Below are 13,060 nucleotides of genomic sequence, written 5' to 3' on the forward strand. Positions count from 1 at the left end.
AGTAGGTATACTGCATTCTGTAAGTAGGTATATTGCATTACCTACTATACAACACATCACTTGAAATGTGCAATTTACTTCCTGTTAATATTTTAGAATATTTTCTTTATTACCATTTATATCAGAAACAGTTTAAAAGAACTCTTATGAACATCTAAAGGACTATGTCTAGCTAAAGAAACTCAGCCCAGAGTTAGTGAAGTATGACAACTGTTTCTGTCCTAAGAGCCGAGTTCCTTTTTGTAGGTAACCACCCCTAATTCTATCTTCTCTCACAACATGAAAGAAACATATTTTTTTAATGAAAGACATTCAGACGTTTGAAGATGATTATGACAATCCCTGATGAGTTATTAATTTGAGACCATTCTTCTTTTCGAACATAGGCATGTAGTGCTACAAATTCCTCTCTGAGCCTTGCTATAAGTTGCATCTTAGTCACTTGAAAATTTGGTTTCATTTTCATTCAGTTCAAAATATTTTCTAAATTCCTTTTTGATTTTTTTAAAAAATAGGCTACTTTTTAGAGAAGTTTATGTTCACAGCAAAATTGAGCCTGTTACAGGAATTTCGCATATACTCCCTTCCCTCCCAACACACTTAGCCTCCTCCATTATCGACATCCCCCACTAGAGTGGTACATTTGTTACAACTGATAAACCTCCATTGACACATCATTATCACCCAGAATCCATGGTTTAGAGGTCACTCTTGGTGTTGTATATTCTATGGGTTTGAAAAAATTTATGACAGTTCTCCATCATTATAACATCATACAGAGAAGTTTTGCTGATCTTTTTCCTGTCTAATTCTGCATTTTCTAAAATGTCATATAGTTGAAATTATATAGTATGCAGCCTTTTGAGACTGGCTTCTTTTACTTTAGTAATATACATTTAATTTTCTTCCATGCCTTTTCATGGCTTGATAGCTCATTTCTTTTTCTTTTTTCTTTTTCTTTCTGAGACAGAATCTGGCTCAGTCACCCAGGCTGGGGTGCAGTGGGGCAATCTCGGCTCACCGCAACATCCAGCTCCCAGGTTCAAGCAATTCTCCACCTCAGCCTCCCGAGTAGCTGGGACTACAGGTATAGTCTGTATACCTGAGATTACAGGTGCCCACCACCATGCCAGGCTAATTTTTGTATTTTTAGTAGAGACACAGTTTCACCATGTTGGCCAGGCTGATCTCGAACTCCCAACTTTCAGGGATCCACCTGTCTCGGCCTCCCAACGTGCTGGGGTTACAGGCGTGAGCCACTGCACCCAGCCAGCTCATTTCTTTATGGTGCTGATTGATTTCGTTTGTGTCACACTTGTTGGCTAGTAGAGTTCACCAGTACAACCATCTGGGTCTGCTGTCTAGAAGGTGTTTTAGTTTATATGTGTATTTCAAGGAACTAGTCTATTTTATCTAATTTATCAAATATGTGGGTGAGAGCTTATTTATACTTTTCTCTTACTAATCCTGTATTTTATCCACGGGATTAGCAGAATAACACCTCTTTCATTCCTAATATTGGTTATTGGTGTACTCTTTTTTTCTTTGGTTGCCTGGCTAGAGATTTATCATTTTACTGATCATTTCAAAGAACCAGCTTTTTATTTTGTTGATTTTCTCCATTGTTTTCCTGTTTTCAACTTTGTTGATTTCTGCTCTAATTTTCAGTATTTACCTTCTTCTGCTCACTGCAGGTTTAATTTGTTCTTCTTTTTCTAGTTTCCAAAGGTGGAAACTGAGGTTATTGATTTTAGGTTCTTTTTCTTTTCTAATACATCATTTAATGCTGCAAATTCTGAAGCACTGTTTTAGCTGTATCCCACATGCTTTCATAAACTGTATTTTCATTTTCAGTTAACTTAAAATATTTAAACATTTTTTCTTGAGATTTTTCTTTGATCCGTGGGTTATTTGGAAGTATACTGTTTAATTTCCAAATATTTGGAAAATTTCCAGCACTTTTTCTGATATTAACTTCTAGTTTAATTCTGTAGTCTGAGAAGGTATTTTGTATGGTTTCTATTCTTTTAAATTTGTTACGATGTTTTTAATGTCTCAGGATGTGTCCCTGGGTTATTTGGAGGTGTGATGTTCAGGTACAAGATATTTTTCCAGATTCCTTTCTAATTAAATTCCATTATGGTCAGTGAACACTCTTTGTATGATTTAAATCCTTTAAAATTAATTGACTTATTTTCCCACCCAGAATATGGTCTATCTTGATAAGTGTTCTGGCTATGCTTGGAAAAAATGTGCAGTTTGCTGTTGAGTAGTGTTCTATAAATGCCAATTAAGTCAATGTGGTTGATAGTGTTGTTCAAGCCTTCTATAGCCTTATTGGTTTTCCAACTACTTGCTCTATTATCTATTGAAGGAAGGGTGCTGAAATCTGACCATAGTTGTGAATTTGTCTATTTCTTCCCATGTATACTGAAATTATTTTACTAGGTGCATAAACATTTAAGATCATTTCTTCTTGATGAATTCACCACTTTATCATTATGAAATAACCCTATTTATCCCGGTAATATTCTTTGTTCTAATTTCTACTATGTTTAATATGAATATAGTCACTGCAGTTTTAAAAAATTAGTACTAAAAATGATTTTTTTTCATCCTTTAGCTTATAATATATTTGTGTCTTTACATATGAAGTGCATTTTTTCTGTAGGCAGCATAGAGTTAGTTCTCAGGGGGTTTTATATGTATTAAATCTGACTGTGAACAATCAATTGAGATAACTCACTACCTTCGGACTGGCCAATGTGTATATTAAATCTGACATTCTTTGCCTTTTAATTATGATAGTTAGACCATTTATGCTTACTTAATGTGCTTACTGATGTGATTAGGCTGAAATGCACCATCTTGTTATTTGTTGTCTAACGGTCTCAATTATTCTTTGTTCCTTTTCTTTCTTCTTTTGGATTGATTATCTTTCTCTAATTTTATCTTCTTTGGCTTATAACTATGTTTTGATATCTTAGTGGTTGCTGTAGAGTTTATAGTTATATCTTTAACTTACCATGGTGTACTTTCAAGGGATATTATACCAGCTCATGTAGAGTACAAAAATTTTATCTTTTCCCTCACCTGACCTTTGTGCAATTATTGTTGTACCTTTTGCTTTTATAAGTTATACACCCCATTTGCTACTATTTTTGTTTAAACCATCTTTTTAAAAATAATAATCATCATCATATGTATTTACCTAGGTGGTTGCCATTTCTGGTGCTCTTTACTGCTACCTGGCATTATTTTCCTTCTTTATTAAATCATAATAATAAATGTGAGAGTTTTTAAAAAAAAGATTTCCTTTAGTATTTCTTACACTGTGGGTCTACTGGTGATTAATTCTTTCAGCTTTAGTACATCTGAAAAAGTCTTTATTTCACCTGTTATTTTCCTACCAAAGAAAGTGCTTGCATGTTTCACCTTTTTAAAAATATGTTGTCACAACTCTAGATTTCTAGATGAACAGTTTTAGCTTTCGGTACTTGGAAGATGTTTTCCACTGTTTTCTGGATTACATTCCTTCTGACAGGAAGCCTTCTGTCATGCTTGCTCCTCTGAATGTATAGTCTTTTTTCTCTGCTTTAAAATCTGTCTTTACTACTGGTTTTAAACTATTTGATTACCGTGTCCCTTGGTGTAGTTTTCTTCGTGTTATTGTGTTTGCTTGATATTTAACTTAGATTTGTGGATTTATTGTTTTCATCAAATTTGGCAAGTCTTCAGCCATTATATCTTTATTTTCTGTCCTCTCCCTCCTTTGGGGACTCCAGTTACATACATATTTGGTCATTTCAAGTTGTCCCACAGCTCACTGATGTGCTATTCAATTTTTTCTAGTTTTTTTTTTTTTCCATTCAGTATCTCATTTGGTATAATTTTAATTGCTATCCAGTGTATTTTAGGATTTTAATCCTATCCAGTGTATTTTTCACCTCAGGTGTTATCTCTAGAAGTCTAGAAGTTCAATTTAGGTCTTTTTATAGCTTCCATCTTTTCTTAACAACCCTATGCTTTCCACTACCATCTTGAGTATATAGAACATAGTAACAATAACTATTTGAATATTCTTATTAAATCTATTTAATTTATTTTAGTATCTCCACTTATTAGATGTCTGTCAATTCTGGGTCTATTTCTATTGAGTTTTCTCTTCACTATTGAATTTTCCTGGTTCTCTGCATGTTGGTAAATTCTGATTGAGTGCTACATATTGCATACTTTATTAATGGGTGCTGGATATTTTGTATTTCCTTAAATATCCTTGAGCTTTGTTCTGGGATACAGTTAAGCTACTTGAAACAATTTGATCCTTCAAACCAAGTGTCTGCAAACTAGGCCCACAGGCCAAATCTGGCCCACTGCCTATTTCTATAAATAAAATTTTATTGGAATACATTCTGATACATGTAAATACATTTGCTTACAAATTGTTTATGGCTGTTTTAACAGTAGAAGGGCAGAAGTGAGTAGTTACAACAGAGACCACATGGCTCACATATCCTAAAATATTTTCCATCTGGCCCTTTACAAAACAGTTTTATGACCTGTCTTGAACGGCTTAATTTTAAGATTTTTTAGGCAGGATCAGATTAGACTAGTCTAGGGCTAATTTTGCCTCATCGCGGAAGCATTAGTCTTCTGAGTACTACATCTAATCCCACTTATATACAAGGTTTTTCTACTATGAATGGTGGGAGGGTGGGAAGGGGCACACTCTTCTCTGCCCTACATGAGCTACTTTTTTCTTCCCAGTGGCTCTTTCCTCATCCATGGGTAGTTCTCTTACGCATATGCACTAATCAGCACTCGGCCGAAGCCTACAGGAGAGCCCTCTGAAGATCTCTGGAGCTCACTCTCTGTGTAACCAACTCTCTCTTCTCTGGTACTCTGTCCTTCAAATTCTAGCTGCCTCCGCCTCCCAGAATTCCGAACTCTATCATCTCAACCTAGGATAAGCTGTGTTTGGGTTCTGCTTTCCTGCATTGCAGCCTGGGGCAAATCATTTGTTTTTTCCTTCTCTCAGGGTTCACTGTCTTGTGCCACTTGTCCAATGTCAGAATGCCTTTGTTTCATATATTTTATGGGCTTTTTGTGTGTGTCTGTTTGTTAGGCTATTTTAGGCGACAGAATAACTCCAGTTCCTGTTATTGCAAGATGGCTGGAAGCAGAAGTCCTCTCAGTACGAAGTTCCAATTCTTTATATTTGCCTTAGTGCTTTATAGTTACAATAAACTGTCCCAGCTCAAGCCATTTACCCAATTCTATGGTCAGTCAGCAACTAGAGAAGGGTGTAATAAGCAAAGTCAGTAACTAGTATAGCATCCCTTTACCCCAATCCCACTTTCCTATCTTTGTGGGATGTATATTGTGGGATATATATCACGGACTATATATTACAGTAAAACTTGGTTTTTAAGATTTATCTTTTCATTGAACCAGTATTTATTGAGTGGTTGTTTTTCCTGGCGTTGTTCTAGGTGCTGGGGATTCACCACTGTGAACAAAACACGCAAAAATTCCTACCCTTGTGAAACATACCTATGAATTAAGCTTATCTTTGAATTAATTGTTTCTAGTAGCTTAACTGTATCCCATAACAAAGCTCAAGTAAGATATGTATCAGATGGTGATTAAAAAAATAAAAGTAATGAAGAGACAGGAAGTGCTAAGATATTTGGCAGGGAAAACAGTGTCAATTTAAAACAGGCTGGTCGGGGACAAAGGCATGGGTGAGAAGATGACAATTTAGTGAAGATCTGAAGGAGGTAAGGATGTAAGTCATGTGGCTATTTCTGGGTACAATAACTGCAAAACTGACGCAGAAACAAGAAAACTGGTATGGCTAAAGCAGTCAGTGAAGGGAAGCGGTAAAAGATTAGGCCAAAGGTAATGGGACCCATAGCACACAGGAGCTGATAAGCCTCTGTAAGTGAGACGGGAGGGACTGGAGACACTGGAGCAGGAAAGTAACATGATCAGACTTAACAGTTTTAAATCATTTATCAGGCTGTTGTGTGGAGAGTGAATTCTAGGGGAGAAAGTATGAAACCAAGGAGACCAGTTAGAAAGCTACTGTTATAAAGAGATGATGAAGGTGTGCACCAGTGCAGTAGCAGAAGAGGTGGGGAGAAGTGGCCACCTTCTGGATTTAGGCGGGGCTGACAGTATCTCCTGACAGCTGGCTGTGTAGAGGGTGAGACAGACGAAATGAGGATGCTGCAAAGGCACCTGGCCTGTGCAACTGGAAGAAAAGTCTTCCTCATCTAGGTAAATGGCTACTTAGCATGAAGGAAGTTTGGTTGGGAATAGAGAAGAACTCAGGAGCTCAGGTGCAGACACATTAGGTTTGATATGCCTATCAGACATCCAGCAATTGGATATTTGAATCTGAGTTTAGAGAAGAAGTCTACACTGGAGACAATTTGGTAGCTGCCAGCATATATGTATTTAAAGCCATGAAAATGAATGGGAACAGCTAGGGAGTGAGAATCGACAGAGGACAAGTACAGAGACTGTGCCCTGGGACAGCCAATGTTTGGAGGTCAGGACAATGAGGAAGTATCTGCAAGAAGGATAAGAGTAGTCACATGCAATAGGAAAGCAGTTGGGAAAGTGTGGAGACTCAGAAGACAAGGGAAGAACATACTTCACAGAGCAGCATGATCAATGGGGTTAGTGCTTCTGACAGGTCAAGGAAGATAAGGACTGAGAATTAATGGTTGGGTTTGCAATATGAGGGTCGTTGGTGACACTCGAGAACTTTGGTGGAATGCCCAGAAAGAACTGAGAAATTGTGTAAAAGGAAGCAGGGACATTAAATGGAGCAGTAATTAGAGAGGAATGGGAGTTAAAATTTTTTTTTTTAAGTAAAGCAAGGAGGCGGGAATGCATGATGCAGGAGAGAGAAGGGACAACTACTGTAGTTATATCCTTGAGCAGGTGAGAGGAGATGGGACTAAGAATATAAGTGCAAGGGTAAGCTTTAAATTGACCATGGCTGGGTATCTTTCTCCAACTATGTTCAGCTGCACTGCTGCGTGCATGGAATCAGCAGACCAAAGCACCTGGATATAGATGGCTAAGTACAACGGAGCAAAGGGGAGGGACAGAGAAGATGAGTGGATGAGTGATTTTAATGAGAGGGTAGGCTATTGACATTGAATAAGGAAGGATGTGAGATATGAAGGAAGTGTGCTGCAGTGTAAAAGTTGTATGTCTAGATGGAGTTAAAAATGTGTTGGAGTGGGAAGACAGATGGAGAATAGGGTGCTGGGACTCAAGGTCATGGAGTGAGAGCAGTTCTTATTAATGACTAGGCCCACAGTATGACTATGGGTGCAAGTTGCTAATGTAGTTTGGAAGACAAGGTCATTGAAGGAGAGGAAATCAAGAAACTGAGAAGCCAGGATGTTAGGACTCTACAAAGCCTGAAAATCACCAAGAATTAGGACACATTAGTGTTACAGGGAAGGACGGATCCTGAATCTTCAAGGAATAATGAACAATGATGTATTTTAATTTCCAGATTTTAAATTTTTATGTTGTCTTATAACTATATTTATAATAATGACTTAGGCCTTACTCCAAGTCAGCTGTTTTAAGCTAATCCAACTGTCCTTTTATGGTCCAACTTGCATTCTGTTCAAATGTCCTTCTTTTCTTTCGCTATCATTCTGAAAAATGTACAATTAATTCTGTCATTTAAATCAGTTTTCTAAATTCTAAAGCAAAATTTCTCAAACTTTTCCATGGAGCACCAGTTCGATGGTATATTTGGTGAGGTAGGGGTTGTATGGTGAAATATGTTTGAGAAACACCACAGACCAAAGGCCATCGATAATCACTTGTTGGAAATAAACAAGTCTAATTTGATTTTAACTCAGCTTTTTCCACAAATTTAAATGACCATAGGCTCATTTTCTGTATAATATCAGTTAACATCCTAAGGAATGAATATACCAAGGTAGGTACTATCGGGAAGGCTGTATTAGAGGTGTGTGTCTTCTTGGTGACTTCAAAAGAGGTGAAACAGAACCTGCTAGAACAAGATTCAAGATACAGACTTAGAATCTGTCAGAGAATACAAATCTTTGTTAAGTTACTTTGTAACAATATTCTTCTCGCCTGCTAACATGATGAAAAACAAAACCATCTCAGAAAATAAATTCTCAAAGATATATTTAAAATTGGTTTAGTATATTTCAATTCTCCTCCATAAAAACGACACTTCATAGACTATTTAAAAACAAAGATACATAAATATGTTTTGGAGGAAGACTAATGCCCAACAGGATGTCTGCATCTATATACAACCTCAGTTCTGCCCTTTGCTCCCACTAACCATAAATCTGATAAGAAGTCACTATAAGGAAACAAATGCCCCAGGCCAAGACATGTACTTCAAAAATCACTATCAAAATAACTATCATCTAAGAGGACCAGAAAAAGTGTGACAGACTTTAAAATAATGTAAGAACCAAATAACAAAAAAGTTTTGCTCCAATTTTTGCTCTAGGAGCTCTAAAAAACCATTATCAAGTTATTAGAGAAGAGAAGGTATTGGGAGAAGAGGATAAAAAAAATTGAAATACCAGCTTACAAAAGCCAATCACGATGTTTATGAATCAGGCAGGAACAATCTGAAAACAAAAATAAAAATTACTAGTTTTATATAATATTTGCACATGCATTTATTAATTATAATTTTGAGATCATTGTATGTTCATACGCAGTTTTAAAAGAGCCTTTACTCAGTTTCCCACAATAGTAACATTTCACAAAACAACAGTACAATATTACAACCGGCATGTTTATACTAATACCATCTACTAGTCTATTGCGATTTCCTGTTTAATTGTATTGGCGTGTGTGTGTTTTATACAGTTTGAGCACATGTGTAGGCTCACATATCTACCACTAGTCAAAATATCGAACAGTTCCATCACAAGGATCCATCATGTTGCCCTTTGACAAACACATACCACCTCCTTTGCCACAATCCCTCTCTGCCCCTGACCCACTGCACATCTATTTTTAACACTAAAATAATAACAGCCATTTACAAAAAGTATTTCACTCCTTGTCCATAGTTGAATGTTGTCTACTACTACTACCACCACTGCTACTACTACTACTACTTCTTCCTAGTTATATGTCAAATCTTGAATGAATACTTTTAGTTTTCTGCATTAAAGTTTTAGTTTAAGGAATAAATTCTCCAGAGAGAAGTCTTTCTCATTGTTAGCATGGCATAGATCACTCATTTCAAAAATCAAAACGCAAAAAGTAAGGGAGCCAGAGGTGGTGTCTGCACTCACAGATTCCGTATTTTCAATATATTATTAACGAGAAACACTGAGTGCTTACTGTGGGCCAAGCTACATATTATATATGTATGTATGTGTATGTGTATGTGTGTGTGTATATATACAGACACACACACACATATACATATATTCCATATACCAAGCCTTGATGTATGCACATTGACCCTGTTTGGCCCAGGAGAAAACTGAGGCACCAAGAGGTTTACAAGTTGCCTAAAGTCAAATAAGTAGCAAGTGGCAAATCCTGGAACCTGGGACCAGACTCTGGGCACCCAGACTCTACCATCCCTCAAGGAAACCATGATAAAGTCAAGATGTTTTGGTGTAACCATTCATTGCTAAGACAAATAAATCACCCGATTATTGGTAAGCTTCACTTTAACATAACGGAATTCAACAACGAAAATGTCCAAAACAACGATGTGTAAAATGGAAGAGGTATTTTATTCAAATACAAAATGATAGGAAATTGCCAAAAACAAAGGTTGGAACATGCAGAAAAGATTTTATATTATGGCAACAAACTGTTCACCAGCCCTGAACAGATAGTCTTAACATTCATTGGGGACTGTCAGGCAGCAGTTTATACATAGCCAAGATTACTCTTGAAAAAGACATATTCAATTGAGCAGAGATGATGATGGGAGAACTGAAATTTCTGAGCAGATAAAAGCTTCAAAATTAGGCTCTTCAGCCAATAGAGACATCTAAAACTCCAAAGATAATGTTCGGGTTATAGTAATTTAACAGACACCCATTGTGACAAACTTTCTGTAGGTTTATTAGATTAATAATATAGCATTATTACTGAGGACTAGTAGATATTCTCTTATGTGAAACTACACAGGACATTTATGCATAGCTGTGACAGTTTTGCCTATCATTCAACAGTACTTAAAAGGTGCCTACTCAATAAGCCATTGATATGCTGCACCAAATACCCTGGTGAGGCTTTCTTTACAGTGCTAATTTTACAGACATCTCCTGGATGATCTAAGTTCAAGAGGCAGCCGGGGAGGAGAATGCATTATTAGCATGGTTTGGTGTGCATATAACTGAGTTATACATAGGAACTAGGGAAATGGAGCTCTGAAGTTCATCTTCCAAATGAAGATATATGCTATTAGTCTCGACTTTCTGGGAGGGAAGTTAATTCATTACTTCATTAACACTGAAATATATTAAAAACATTTTCAGTTAAAAGAAAAAAACCTTTAAATTAAAATGCTTACATGTTATGAGATTTCTAGAAATCACTATTAATTGGTTTTAACTAGTTTTATAATCTCCCCCAGTTACTTAAGGCTTTTATTTATTTATTTTTTGAGACAGGGTCTCTGTCACGCAGACTGAAGTGTGGTGACGTGATCAAGGCTCACTGCAACCTTGATCTCCGGGGCTTAATTGATCCTCACACCTCAGCCTCCCAAGTAGCTGGGACTATAGGCATGTGCTACCACACCTGGCTATTTTTTTTTTTTTGGTAGAGACAAGGTCTCACTATATTGCCCAGGCTAGTCTTGAACTCCTGGGCCCAAGTGATCCTCCCACCTTGACCTCCCAAAGTAAAAACTCACATTTTCTTAAAGGTGGGTAAGCAAAGGATCAGGGTGAAGGAAACCCTCTCCTCCTTTTCAGACACCACCCTGTTTGCCCTTCTTCACCAAGAAGCCAGCTGTCTGTGGCTGGGCCAGCGTGACAGACTCAGGGGACATTGGATACAGCTCTCTTTTCCATGTCTCCTAAAGTTAAGACTTCTATAAGCATTATTATTTCAAGAAAACACTGTGTCCTGTTCTTCTTGAGTAAATACAAGGCAGATGGTAACCTTAATTTTCTCTGAAAACTCTATGTCTAAAACATGGGAAACATTTATCTCCAATTCTTTTCCCAGGGAGACACATACACAAAGCACCCTTTAAGTTGAACACGACATGTTTCTCATATCTTCCTAAAAGTATGTTGTTTATTTAGAATAAGCTTTCTATCTTGCCTGCTAAGCTTTTCCCATACATATAAGATAAAAACTGAGAAACACTTTTCCATTCCCAGTGATGTTTGCCCAGTAAGTCTTGGTAAATAATAATGATTATGCCTAAACTAACATCACTCTTTCTCTGCTGCTAAACACAGTCACCTGGCGGTGTGATGTGCATGGTTCCTCAGTGGTTCATCATTCTAGAACATCCTACAAGATTAACTAAATTTTTCAAGTTTGTCTATCACCTCAGCTATAACATTTATGTTTATGTCACTGTTTTTAAGTTGTTAAATTCTTACAGGATACAGACTATATCTGTATAACTTAGTTTACAAAGAATAGCCATGCACGAACATCCCATAAATGCCCTTGGCAGTGATGACCACAATCACAGCAGAGTTAATGGCAGGTTTACTCCACTTCATCAGAGGTTCTGAAGGAGGAAACCAAGATCTTCCCTGAAAGGCAAGACCTGGCATCAGGGGCTACTGTGGGCACTTTCCTTTGAATTGCATTTATCTGCCAGGAAGATGATATCCTTTATCGTTTTACATGAAAGCATTAGAAAATTCTAAAAACTGACCATGCCTGTCTTGGTCAGTTCAGGCTGCAATAACAAAGTGCCATAGACTGGATGGCTGACAAAACATTTATTTCTCACAGTTCTGGAGGGGAGAAGTCTGAGATCATGGTGCCAGCATGGGCAGGTTCTGGTGATGAACCTCCTCCAACTGTCTACTGCTGACTCTCCTATCTTCACAAGGTGGGAAGAAAAGCCAGCTAGTTCTCTGCCCTCTTCTTATAAAGGCACTAATCCCATTCCTGAGGGCTCCACCTTTATGGCCTAATTTCATCCCTAAGGCCCACCTTCAAATACCATTTCATTAGAATTAAGGTTTCAACTCATGGCTTCTGGGGGGACACACACATTCAGTTCATTGCAATGCCCTTACATAGACATGAAGACAGGTCAGGTATGTTTGAAATAACTCATGATCTGCAAAATCTCACACCAAAAATAACAGAGGGGGAAAAATTCAGAGTAGACCACTCAAAACCTATCACAGCACTAACCAAATAATAATGCATACCTCAGGTATAACTTGGAAAGCCCAGATAGTCAGCTCAGTGTGACTGAGGGTACCCCAGGGGACATTAAAATGCACAGAAACAATAGAATGGGAAGGCTACTACAGTAGAAATGCACGGAGGATTCAGAGATGAGTTCTCATCGCTGGAGAGTGTGATATGACAGTGAATTGTGTCAACGTGACTGTGCCACAGGTGCCAGGTTAAACATTATTTCCGGCTGTGTCCATGCAGGTATTTCTGGATGAAATCAGCACTTGTGTTGGTGGAGCTGGGAGCATACCACCCTCCCCAATATGGGCTAGCATCATCTAATGCATTGAGGGCCCAAATAGAACAAAAAGGTGGAAGAGGAAGAATGCACCCCCTTTTCTTCCTGCCTGCTTGAGCTGGGACATCAGTCTCCTCCTGTCCTTGGACTGGGATTTACACCCCCGGCTCCTCTGCTTCTCAGGCGTTCAGACTCGGACTAGAATCACACCACCAGCTTTCCCAAGTCTCCAGCTTGCAGACAGTTGACTGTGGGATTTCTCAGCCTCCATAATCATCAGGGTCAGTTCTTTGTAATCAATCTCTCTTTCTGTCTCCATATATGTATCCATGGGTAAACATACATGCACTCTAACTCTGCCAACTCAGATTCACTTGG

At 37.7% G+C, this 13,060-nt stretch overlaps 1 protein-coding gene across 37 annotated transcripts in view; it reads right to left on the reverse strand.

Moving 5' to 3' along the window:
* The window catches only part of LOC105465763 (PLAG1 like zinc finger 1), a 114,387-nt gene that overhangs the window by 34,030 nt on the left and 67,297 nt on the right, over window positions 1-13,060 (reverse strand). For 19 of the 37 annotated variants that reach the window (XM_011714382.3, XM_011714355.3, XM_011714391.3 and 16 more), the window contains one exon: window positions 8,615-8,654. The exons of 12 other annotated variants lie outside the window; for them this stretch is intronic. The gene's annotated coding sequence lies outside the window, so the exon portion shown is untranslated. Of the gene's footprint in view, window positions 1-8,606; window positions 8,655-13,060 lie in introns of all 37 variants that reach the window. 6 more of the 37 variants (XM_011714356.3, XM_011714370.3, XM_011714369.3 and 3 more) reach the window with 1 other exon arrangement.

The sequence above is a fragment of the Macaca nemestrina genome, chromosome 5 (assembly GCF_043159975.1).
Source record: "Macaca nemestrina isolate mMacNem1 chromosome 5, mMacNem.hap1, whole genome shotgun sequence".
Taxonomy (NCBI): Eukaryota; Metazoa; Chordata; class Mammalia; order Primates; family Cercopithecidae; genus Macaca; species Macaca nemestrina.